Raw genomic sequence first — 12,473 nt, forward strand, 5'->3', positions numbered from 1 at the left:
TGGGATAAGACTATTGCAGCGTGAATCTTTCTGGATTCACTATGCTGTGCATAGACTTTGTAGCGGTGTGAGAAAGTGGCTCTATATATACTGGACTATAATGAAGTACAGTGTGTATAGAGTCCACCAACCCCAGAGGTATACCAGAGGTTAAAGTCAGAACTGACCTTACTCTCCAAAGTGGTAGCTTGCTCGAGCAGTAAGGCAATACCAGAGGACAATGTAAAGCATTTGTTATACACACTCAGTCAGCAATAGGTTTCACACACTCAAGGACTGAACTCCAGGCCAATTGTTTTTTATATCTACAGATATAGGTGTTTTATTATTAGAACCAACAGTTATACAAATACACTTTTCTTGTTATGAGTTCTCATGTGATTACTTGGCAAAGGAGCAATAAAGTTTGTGCACACAATTAATGCAGTATTGGCAGTAAGCAACACAATCCTGAAACACACTATAGCATTGAGCTCAATGGGTTTTCCACATGTAAGTACAGTTGATTACTATACATATTACTTTAGTAATCCTCCCAGAACTAGATCTTAGATTCGGTCCAGGGGTCCAAGCTGAAACCAGATTAGCAAAAACTTTTCGTTACTGTAGTGAATTTTCAGGAATATAAAGCTTTTAAAAGTTCACACTTAGAAACTTTTCAATGAAATCTGACAATGTTATTCAATGGGAGATAATTCAGGTTGCAGGTAAAGTACGATCGCGTTACTTTTGTAACCCAGCACTGGTCTCCTAGGGCCAGCTCTGGGGTCTTAACTCAAAACAGGTAGGTAATTGCGTGTCAGTATTTCGTGTGATTTTTAAAGAATATTGAAAGTTTTCAAAAGTAGACAAAAGAAATTTCATAGAAAAGCAGACAACGGGTTCCTATGGAGAAAATACAGATTACTAGTAACCCCGCTAGGGATTACTTTTGCGGTTCAGTACTAGGCTGAAAGGTACAGAACTGGCTTCTCGCCGGATCACAGACGAGTACTTCGGAATTTGGCTGATTTTATGTGAATATTTTTAGATTTCAAAACTTCACACTTCGAAAATGTTTGAGTCAATGAGCCAATGTTATCCAATGGCAGGTAAGTAAATTACGTTCAGGGCATAGACTCAGGGGTCCCCCAGGGTCAGGTAAGTACAGTTAGTGCACTCCCAGCAGCACAGGGGCGGCCGGGTGCAGAGGTAGGTAGGCCCAATGATATCCAATAAGGGAAGGGGGGCCTTCGGATGGTGGCTGCTGGCTAGCAGGCCACGCGGCTGTGAGAGCTGGGCTCCTGATCACTTGCTTAGGGCAAGGGGGAGAAGTAGGATAGGACACAGGGGTCACAGACAGCGGCACTCGGGCGGCTGGGTGCAGGGTGCTTTTGAGCCTTCGGGCGCTCAATGTTATCCAATGGGAAAGGTCAAAAAGGAACAAAGGCTGCAGGCTCGGGGACGGAGACTCTCCAGGGGCGACCAGCACTTCGAGAGGTAAATTGGGATCTTGGAGCACAGGTAGGTACTTTAAAGTGAGGCACAGGGGGCTGTAGGGCGTCGGGTGCAGGGGTGTCTTTGGGTGTCGGAAAAGCTTACCCTCGGCTGGTCGCGGTTGGGGTGGCCCCTGGTTCTGAGTCTGCAGGTGTCGGCTGGTTCGTCGAGGAGGGTCTTTGGACACTGGACTTCGGGTCTCAGTCGCCGGGGGGACGTCCTCGTGGACTTGGTTCGGTTGGGTCCGGCCCAGGCTCGGAGGGTGCAGAGTGGGCTGGTCCGGAGCTTCCTGGCTGGCACCAAGTGGGTTATTGCAGCAGAGCCTCTGCTGATCAGAGTCCCAATCTTCAAGAGGGTCAAGGCAGGCAGGTCCCTCTGGGTGTCCCAAGGTTGCTGTCCGCGGGAATCGCCGGGTTTTAGGCAGGTGCAGATTCCAGGATCAACAGGCCGGTAGGGCTGGGGACAAGTCAGTTGTCCTGTTAGCAGCTGCACGGCGGGTCTTCTTGATCTTTTTGGTATCGGGAGGAAGGTTCAGGGAGCCCCTAAACACTGAATTTAGGGACGTTACAGGTAGGGCAAGGACAGGGACCAATGGGTCCTTGTCCCGGGGTTAGTACACTCCCAAGCTTGCTCCTCTCCTGTGGGAGGGGGGCAGGAGCCTACCTGTGATTGGGCAGGGCTCCCCATCTTCAAGATGGCCGGAGCCCAGGGTCGTGCTTCACCTCGTCTTCCCCACCTGAGGGGTGGTGTCGGCACAGGGTGGCACCCCCCCTTCCTGACGTACTTTTTTTCGCCAGTCTTCCCGCCAGAGTGGGGGTCAGGACTGGTGGGAGCTGGTTGCTGGGTACAGCAAATGGTCTGGAGAAGCTCAGAGGCAGCATGCCTTTGAAGCTTTCCCCTGCTCATCTTGGGGGAGGAGACCTAGCACCTCGCCCAGGATGTGCATTGTTACAGGCCCAGGAGAGCGGGGGCTCTCCTACCCAGGTGTCCAGCAACATGTCTGTTGTGTGGCAGCCTCTGCAGCCACTCAGCCGGACGTGGATTGTAGCGAATAGTTTCTTACCTGTCATTGTAGTTTTGCAGCTTGAAGATCTTTCTGGATTCACTATGCTGTGCATTATTCCACGGTCTAGTGGTTGGGTCCGGAATCATAGTCTTTTCTTTTTGTTTTTTGAAGCCCAGGTGGGCGTCGACGTCCCACCTTTTGGTGTCTTGCCTGTGACGTCGGCATGCTTCCTGCGGAAGCTCCCACCCTTGGGACCCATCTTCGTATTCTTTTTTCCCTGTTTGTGTTCTGTTTCTGATAGTATGGCAATGTCTGAATATTTGTTTCACCGCTTTTTCCTTCAAGTATGTTCAAGTCCTTGCCCCGTTTTTACCATCTCTTAATCCAGTCTCATCTTTCAGGCGGAGGTGGGTGGGTTCGCTAGTGAATCCAGAAAGATCTTCAAGCTGCAAAACTACACCGACAGGTAAGAAACTATTCGTTTTTGCAGCGTGAATCTTTCTGGATTCACTCTGCTGTGCATCGACTTTGTAGCGGTCTGTTATCATTGTGGCGGCTGGGTGGAAGATGAGCTTTGATTTTTGAATATGTGTTGAAGCACCTTCTTTCCCACTTGTGCTTCCTTGTTCATTTGTAGGTCCACAGTGTAGTGTTTTGTGAACGTGTGCACTGAAGCCCATGTTGCCGCCAGGCATATGTCCTGAATGGGAGTGTTAGCCAGGAAGGCTATTGTTGCACCCTTTTTCCTGGTTGAATGGGCCTGTGGCCCCTCTGCCAGTTCTTGCCCAGCTTGTTTGTGGCAGAATTGTATTGCTTGTGCGATCCATTGTGCAATTGTCCCCTTAGTAACTGCTTTTCCCATGAAACTGTCTGCGAATGACACAAAAAAATGTTTTGTTTTTCTGTGTTCCTTAGTTCTCTCTATGTAGTGCATGACAGCTCGTCTGGCGTCCAGAGTATGCAGTGCCCTTTCTGAGTTTGTTGTTGGTTTTTGGAAGAAACTAGGTATTTGAATAGATTGGTTGATGTGGAACCTAGACACCACCTTTGGCATAAAATGTGGGTCCGTTCTCATCACAACGCTATTGTTGTGAATTTGTATGCAAGGTTCTTGCAGCGTTAACGCCTGTAACTCGCTCACCCTGCGCAGCGAGGTGATTGCCACCAGGAAAGCAGTATTCAAGGTTAACATTTGTAGGGAGTGTAGGAAGGTACCTCCTGACTATGGTTGCCCCCAACTTTTTGCCCTGTGTTTTAGCTGGTTTTGGACATAGTCGACCTGGGACCCTGCCAATCAGGACCCCAGGCCTACTGCTCTCTCTTTAAAATGGATTCCATGTACCCTAGGTGCATTACCAATTGGTACTGGGCCACCCTATCAGACCCTGTAACTCAGGGCATGAGTGTACCCAGGGCTGCCAGGGGCTGCAGCATGTATTATGCCACCCCTGGCTGGCCTCCTAAATTTGACACAACTGGCTGCATGACAGCTGGGGCAAAGTCGTGTAATCACCCTTTGCTGTAGGTGTAGCATACCTATACCTAACCCTAAAATGGACACACAGATTCCTATCAGTCACTCCTATGGCAGGCCTTGACAATCCTGAAGGCAGAGTGCTTGGAATCGTGTGAGATGGTGCTCTGGCATGAGCTGAGCCTGTCTGCAGCTTGCGGAATCAAGTCCTAATAGCTGTTCCATGATATCGCATACCATATACTCTTACGTGCATTATAATCCTCGCGGTTAAATGCTAACTTTGGTATTGCTTTATCAAAACATGTCGAGTAAGGTGCCGTACGAATTGGAATACTAACCCCTCGCCAATTCTGGCGACGGGGTTAGCATTCCACCCTTCTAGAGGGACACGACATGTATGTAACTGTGAACCCCGGTTAAAGTTAACTGAAGCCTCAGCTCCACAAAATGGATGCTGCCACCACAGACACGAGTCTGACCCCCTGCAGCTGGGAGTCCTTCCAGCGAGGGGAGCCTGGACAAAGGGTTTCCTGTCAGGGGCGGTGCTAGCACCGTCCCAGACATGGTTTTGTGTATCCTGGGTAGGCAGGGCTTTTCAGGAAGGTGACTGCTGAGTGGCACCCCGGTGCTCACTACGCATAGGCCAGTCAGAACCAGTTCCAGGGGCACACCAGCCCCTGGCCTGGGGAAGTCCGGCAGGGGAGAGGGGTGTAACCACCCCCCTCCTGGTCCCACCCATAGGCAGGACCTAGTCACTGGGTCAGCCCCCTTTTTTAGTATAAAGATAGGAGCGGGCCCCCTGTTCAAATTAGATCATCTTTGGAATCAAGATACCACTTTCTTCGAAAGGACTTCACGATTTCTTCTTCAAGATTCTCCCTTGTGGCTAAGGAGTAGTCACCCTGCATCAAGCGGGCACCATCCTAAGAACACTGCGGTCTGCTGCAAGTCCTTCTTCACGAATCCGACGACCCAGCTCGACGAGACCCGGCTTCCCTGGCACCTCTGACCTCTACTCACCTCTACAGCCGAGCTGAGAACCGTGAGTGCGACGAGACCTCGAGGGACCGACGATCGCCAAGACTGCACGACATCTTTACTGCAAGCCCACCGTGTCCTCCACTGGTGAGTGCTTTGGGGTCCGAGAAGCCCCGACCCTGCGCAGCTCCAGCACCCAAGGTCAGCCTCCCTGCATCTCCACGATCTGCGTGGGGCCCTTCTGCTGTTTGCTGTGCACCGCGTTGTTTGGCTACTAGCCGGCTGGCTTGTGGCCTTCTGAACGACGCCCGACGACATCACCGCTGCTGGTCTGGTTGCTCCAGGCTGGCCCTTGCTTCCTTCTTAAAGAGAGGCACCCCGGACCCTCCTGGTCCACTCCAGACGCCATTTTAGGTCCACCGGGTGGGCTTGAATTTGCCAAGGCTTTGTTGCCCAATCCTGGGTCCAGCGACGCCGACAGCTTCTATCTTCGTGGGACAGCTCGATTCTCCATCCTGGTCGCCAACAACGCCTCCTGGTCCGTGAGATCTTCGAGCTCAAGCGTCACCCACTCACCTTGTCGAGGTGGCTACCATCCGGTGCCCTCCTGGTGCCCACTGACTACTGGCTAGTAGTCTCGAACTTGGTCCCCTCTGCTTTCAGGTGTCATCTATCTTCGAGATCCAGGCTTGGATCCAACTGAACTTTCTTCACTGGTCACCGGCCAGCATCTTTTCTTCCGGCTCCTGGTCCGTCTACGAGGATTCCCGACGTCTTTTCAGACCTATGCAGCTGCAGCCCCTGGGCTAGGTAACTTCGGCATTTCGGTGCCCCAGCATAGCCTCACTATCCAAGGGTCAGAATCTACTTTCGTTTTCTCCCTACCAGGTCGGGTTCGCCCGAGAACACTAACTTTCTACTTCCTAGCTACCATAGACTTTTGTCCGCATCTCGCGTGAGAGTGCACACACTGCACCCGAGTCCCCTAGGCCTCCTAGAAGTAATCTAACGATTCCCTAGTCAAGTCCTAGCGATTCCAAAAGCTATTAGTACTGTACTTACCTGCTAGGAATTTCACATTCCACTTTCAGAGTATATGGTTTTCCGTGCCCCTCGGGCATTTGTATATACTGTGCTAACTTAAGTATTTTTGTAAGAGTTTTGGTTTGTGCTTAGTACCCTGTCCTCATAAAGAGTACAGGGCTGTTGTGATCTTTAATAAATAACTGTTTATTTTCATAACACTTGTGTGGTGTCCTTTCACTTGGTGTTCAAGGGGTATATGTGTGGTAAACAGCTGGCTTAACACGCCCTCTCGAGTCTTTAGCCTTAGACTGCTCGTATCCATGCTACTAGGATAGCTGGTCTATAAGGTTGACTTACAACCAATCATCAATAAGGGTTGCTGGACTGATACATAGGGTTCACTAGAATAGTGAGCACTGCATATCAGGCCACCTTCTCACAGGGAGGCCTTATGGATCGGTTCAAAGGGAGCTTTCATGAGTTCTGTCAGTACTAGGTTGAGGTTCCACGCGGGTGCTGGTAACCTCTTTGGCAGTGCGATCCTCTTTGCTCCTTCCAAGAATCTCTTTACAATTGGTGAAGTAAAGAAGCTCTTCCTGGTCTCTCCTCTAGTGTACGCTACTATGGCTGCCAGGTGTACCCCTTAGCGAGGATGAGCTCAGATTAGTCTCAAGCAGGCACGTGAGGTATTTAAGCACTGTTGAGTCTCTTGTTATCTTGTTGTGCAGTTTTTCCTTTCGGCACCATAGTGTGAACCTCTTCCATTTGGCCACGTAGCACTTTCACGTGCTAGGTCTTCTCGCCTCTCGAAGTACCTTCAGGGTGCTCTCAGGTAATTTAAGGTGTGCGAATTCTATGTCCTCAGGAGCCAGGCTGCCAGGCTGAGGCTTTCTGGTTCTGGATGCAACACCTCTCCGTTTTGCATGGAGAGTAGGTCTTTCCTCCTCCCAAACCTGTGCGGTGCACTCTGTGTCATCTCCATAATCTGCAAGTACCAGGTCGGTCTGGCCCACTGTGGTATAACCAGTATCAGGGTCATGTTGCTTGTTCTGCACTTGCGGAGTACCCTGTGTATCAGGGGGATCGGCGGAAAAGCGTAAGCAAATGTCTTTGACCAGCTTATCCATATGGCATTCCCCAGTGACCCTTCCTCTGGTTGCCTGGATGCGAAGTACTGGCATTTTGCATTCTGGCGTGTTGCAAACAGGTCTATTGACGGTGTTCCCCACCTGTCGAACAGTCTCCTTGTCTCTTGGGCATTGAGCTCCCATTCGCGTGAAGCCGATGTCTGTCTGCTGAGTCAGTCCGCTTCCACGTTGTCCTTCCCTGGTAGGTGAATGGCCAGTAGATCTCTTTTTAGTGGGATGGCCCATTTCCATATTGCCTGTGCTAGTTCTGACAGCGGGGCTGATTGTGTTCCTCCCTGCTTGTTTATGTAGAACATCGCTGTTGTGTTGTCAGTCTAGATCAACACGGTTTGGTTGTACAGCTCTGTCTGGAATGGCTTTAGTGCGAGGAACACTGTCTTCAGCTCTAGGTAATTGATGTGTTTGACCGCATCCACTGATGTCCACAGACCCCTCACTGAGATTTTTCATGTGTGTTCCCCATCCCTTCTGGGATGCTTCTGTGGTGATGGTCACAGTTGGTGTTGGTGGCGTTAAAAGGCTTCCCTTTTGTTATGTTTCGAATATGCACTTACCAGTATGCATCTGTTCTTGGCATGTAGGGCTGCTGACATTCATATCTTGTGCATAGATCACCGCCTAGTGTTTGGTCCGGATGATCGCACATTGTTGTCCTGGAAGAGTCTTCGAAGTATCACGAGATAGGTGGCTCCTCCCCTGGACTACAGTGCGCATGGGCATCGACTCCATCCTCAGATTGTTTTTAGCCATTGTGGCCAAGATGGAGTGAAACTAAGTGAATGATGACCATGCTAAAAGTATACGTGAATTCCGCAGCTGCTACAGGCGCCGGGGAGGAGGGCGGGCGATGTTAATGTCAGCAGCCCTACATGCCAAGAACAGATGCATACTGGTAAGTAGCATATTCGGTTCGAGGCATGTGGGCTGCTGGATTCATATCTTGTGCATAGAATACATAGCAGTCCCTCCATTAACGGCGGCTGCCTGTGCCAGCTGCAGCAGTATGGAAAAGTGTTTTTAGAACAGCCTGCCCTACAGCTGCCTGCTGTTTGGAGTGCACATCAACACAGTAATGTTTTGTAAATGTGTGTGTGGTAGACCATGTGGCTGCTCTACATATGTCTTCCAAAGGAATATTTCCAAGGAAAGCCATGGAGGCCCCTAACTTTCGAGTGGAGTGGGCCCGTGGTGGAATAGTGAGAGTGCGCTTGGCTTTCAAATAGCAGATCTGAATACATTTAACTATCCACCTGGCTATACCAGCCTTGGAAATGGGGTTACCTTTGTGTTGTGGAGCAAAGGCAACAAAGAGTTGTTTAGTCTTCCTAAAATCTTTGGTCCTATCAATGTAATACATTAGGGCCTCAAGTGTGTGGAGCCTTCTCTCCGCCAGTGACTCTGGATTTTGGAAGAACACGGTTAGTTCTATAGTCTGGTTGATATGGAACTGAGACACTACCTTAGGAAGGAATTTAGGGTTAGTGCAAAGCACCACCCTGTTAGAATGAATTTGAATAAAAGGCTCTTGGATAGTTAGTGCCTGGAGTTCACTAACTCGTCGCAGAGACGTAATCGCTAAAAGGAAAGCCACTTTCCATGTCAAGAATTGAATCTCGCAGGAATGCAGTGGTTCAAAAGGGGGACCCATCAGCCGGGTGAGGACCACATTGAGGTTCCACTACGGAGCTGGTGGAGTCCGCGGAGGAATGACTCGTTTGAGTCCTTCCAGAAAGGCTTTAATGGCAGGCACCCTGAAGAGTGAGAGGTGCTGCCTGTTTTGGAGATAAGCAGCCATTGCAGATAAATGTATGCGAATGGAAGCATAGGCTAGATTACATTTGTACAGATGTAAAAGATAACAAATGATGTTCTGAATAGATGCATCTAGCGGGTTAATGTTGTGGTCTGCACAATAAATGACAGACTGCTTCCACTTTGCCGCATAGCATGCTCTAGTGGTGGGCTTCCTTGCCTCCCGGATGATGTTCATACAGTCAGGAGGTAAGTTGAGGTAGTCAAACTAAGATCTCAGGAGCCAGATCGCCAGGTTGAGCTGTTGCAGATCTGGGTCCTGAATGTCGCCATGGCTCTGCGTCAAAAGCCTGGGTATGAGGCGCAGCCTTTGATGCGGTACCACGGACAGTTCCAGAAACGTGGTGTACCATGGTTGGCGAGCCCACGTTGGAGCAACCAGGATGAGAGTCATCGAGTGCTGATTGAGCTTGCGTGCCACCAGCGGTATTAGAGGTGCTGGGGGAAAAGCGTACGCAAATTTGCCTGACCAGTTCATCGATATCGCATTGCCTTGCGACTGTGGATGTGGAAACCTGGCGGCGAAGCTTTGGCATTTTGCGTTCTCCTTTGTGGCGAACAGGTCTATCTCTGGATGACCTCACCTTTGGAAGTACGGGTGGAGTACTGATGGATTTATCTCCCACTCGTGCATTTGGTGGCTGTACCTGCTGAGCAGGTCCGCCATCTGATTGTCCTTGCCTGGGAGGTGTTCTGCCATGAGAAAGATGTTCCTCTGAATGGCCCACTTCCACATGCTCTGAGCCAGATGAGACAGCTGTGGAAAGTGTGTCCCTCCCTTCTTCTGAATGTAGTACATGGCTGTCATGTCCGTCCGGATCAACACGACCTTGTTGCACAGATGTACTTTGAAGGCCTTTAGAGCCATGAAGATTGCCATCAGTTCCAGAACATTGATGTGCATCCTCCGTTGCTGTGGTGTCCATAGTCCCTGCACAGTGTAATGGAGTACATGAGCTCCCCATCCCTGGAGAGAAGCGTCCGTCGTCAGGATGATCTGTGGCATAGGCTCTTGGAACGGTCGCCCCTTGCAAAGGTTTTGTGGGTTCCACCAATGCAGAGAGTTGTATGCCCGACCGCTCACCAACACTAGGTCTATCAACTGTCCGTGAGCCTGAGTCCACTGACGTGCTAAGCACTCCTGAAGCGGACGCATATGTAGTCCCGCATGCGGGACTATGGAGATGCAGGAGGCCATCATGCCTATCATGAACTGCATGAACACTCTTGCTGGAAGCGAGTGTTGAGGTCTGAACTTCTGTATCAGCGATTGAATGCTGTTGACCCTCACTGAATTTGGCTGTGCTGTGGCTGCCAGAGTGTTTATCGTCGCACCCAGATACTGCCGTATGTGGGCGGGTTGCAGGTGGGACTTCGGGTAATTCAGTGAGAACCCCAGATCGTGAAGGAGGTGAATGGTGTGGGACATGTGGGCGGCACACTGCTGGGCTGACTTTGCCTGAATGAGCCAGTCGTCCAGATAAGGGTAGAGGTGAATGTTTTGTCTCCTCAGGTGCGCTGCCACTGTCGCCAGGCACTTTGTAAACACCCTGGGTGCCGTGGTGACTCCGAAAGGCAAAACCTTGAACTGGTAATGTTGGTTTTGGATGGTGAACCGGAGGTATTTTCTGTGCGACGGGTGCAGCAGAATGAAAATACGCATCCTTTAGGTCTAAAGTTGCGAGGAAATCCCCTTGACTGAGCAACGGGAGTACTTGCTGCAGGGTCAACATATGAAAGTGCTCCGATAGAATGTACTGATTGAGGGGTCTGAGGTCCAGTATGGGTCTGAGGGACTCTTCCTCCTTTGGTATCAAGAAGTACAGTGAGTAAACTCCTGTGCCTCTTTCTTCCACAGGCACGAGCTCGATTGCCCCTTTTTGCAGCATGACTAGTACCTCCTGCTGCAATAAGTGCAAATGCTCGGCAGACATAAGACGGTGTCTTGGGGGTATGTTGAGTGGATGTTAACTCCAGACAATAACCGTACTGGACAAGTTTTGTGACCCACCTGTCTGTGGTGATGGACTTGCAGACTGGCAGGAACTGCTGAAGTCTCCCCCCGACCGGTGTTGCGTGATCGGGGGGCAGTGACAAGGCGTCACTATTTGTGGTTGTTGGCAGAGGATCTGGAGTTGTTGTTTCCTCTGCCCCTGCCCTTGGTACTGTTCCCACGATATCCACCACGATTCTGTTTGGCGTAGGTGGATTGTGTGTTGCCCTTATAATACTGTGTGGTTTGTGAGCTCTGGCCTCTAGAAACACCTCTATTGCTGGAGCAACGAAAAGAACCACCCCTGAATTGCTGGGACTGCAAGGCCCCTATGGACTTAGCAGTGTCAGTGTCCTTCTTTATCTTTTCTAAGGTGGTGTCCACCTCTGGGCCAAACAGATGATCAGGGTTAACTGTTTGATTAAGAATGGTGGTCTGTATCTCTGGCTTAAATCCCGAGATTCTAAGCCAGGCATGTCATCTCAGCATGACGCTAGTGTTGACGGCCCTGGCCGCGGTGTCAGCCGCGTCCAGTGCACATTTAATAGAAGCATTCGATATTAGTTTCCCCTCTTGGATGAGTATCTCAGCCGCCTCTTTGTATTCGTCAGGCAGGTGTTGCAACAGGGTTTCCAGTGTGTCATAGTGTGCCCTGTCATACCTTGCTAGAAGTGCTTGTGTATTCGAAATGCGCCAGATATTGGCCGCTTGAGCCGTCACCCTTTTCCCTGATGCCTCAAGCACCTTTGATTCTTTATCTGGGGGAGGAGCATCACCCGTTGTTTGAGAATTAGCCCTCTTCCGGGCATTTGAAACAACAAGAGAGTCTAGAGGGAGCTGTCCCTTGATGTAAGTAGGGTCAGTAGGTGCTGGCTTACACTTCTTCTCTATCCTAGGGTTTATCACCCTGGCTCTGGTAGGCTTCTTAAAAATGTCCCCAGCATGCTTTAAGACACCCTTCAACATAGGGAGAGTTTTTACAGTCCTCTCCGAGACGGAAAAGGTGTCAAAGAGAAAGTCCTCCACAATAGGGTCAGCATGGAGCTGGACGTCATGGTTCTTAGCCGCCCGTTCAATGAGGGCATGAAAAGCCGCAGAATCCTCAGTGGGTGACGTTTTCACCGCGTAGAGTTGAGTGTCCGGGGCAGAGTGAGGGTCACCAGGGTCAGCTCCAGCTGCCCAGGGCTCATTGACATCAGTGTCTGTGTAGACAGGATAGCTGTACTCATCCTCATCATCACCCTCACCAGCTTCCACGTCAGTAAGTGGGCGAGGCATTATGGGCAGGTGAAGAGAGTGGTTCCACAAGAACAGGAGTCTAAGTGGAATCCTTTTTCTTCTTCAAAGGAATCTTGTAGGACTCCATAGGCCTTTCCGGGGCAATTTTCCGTTTATGTAGGGAAAGCCTGCCCGTTTTGGCATCAATAAAGTGTTCACGTTGTTCCTCCAACGAAGATTGTCGATGCTTCTGGGTTGGAACCCCTGTGGTCGACTTCGGTACCGAGGGCACCATCTCGGGCACACCCGTTCCCAACTTCGGGGCGAAAGCCTTCGGCG

At 50.4% G+C, this 12,473-nt stretch overlaps 1 protein-coding gene across 4 annotated transcripts in view; it reads right to left on the reverse strand.

Moving 5' to 3' along the window:
* OGT (O-linked N-acetylglucosamine (GlcNAc) transferase) overlaps positions 1-12,473 on the reverse strand; it is a 513,172-nt gene that overhangs the window by 135,152 nt on the left and 365,547 nt on the right. The gene's annotated exons all lie outside the window — the stretch shown is intronic.

Source organism: Lissotriton vulgaris, unplaced genomic scaffold (assembly GCF_964263255.1).
Source record: "Lissotriton vulgaris unplaced genomic scaffold, aLisVul1.2 SCAFFOLD_759, whole genome shotgun sequence".
Taxonomy (NCBI): domain Eukaryota; kingdom Metazoa; phylum Chordata; class Amphibia; order Caudata; family Salamandridae; genus Lissotriton; species Lissotriton vulgaris.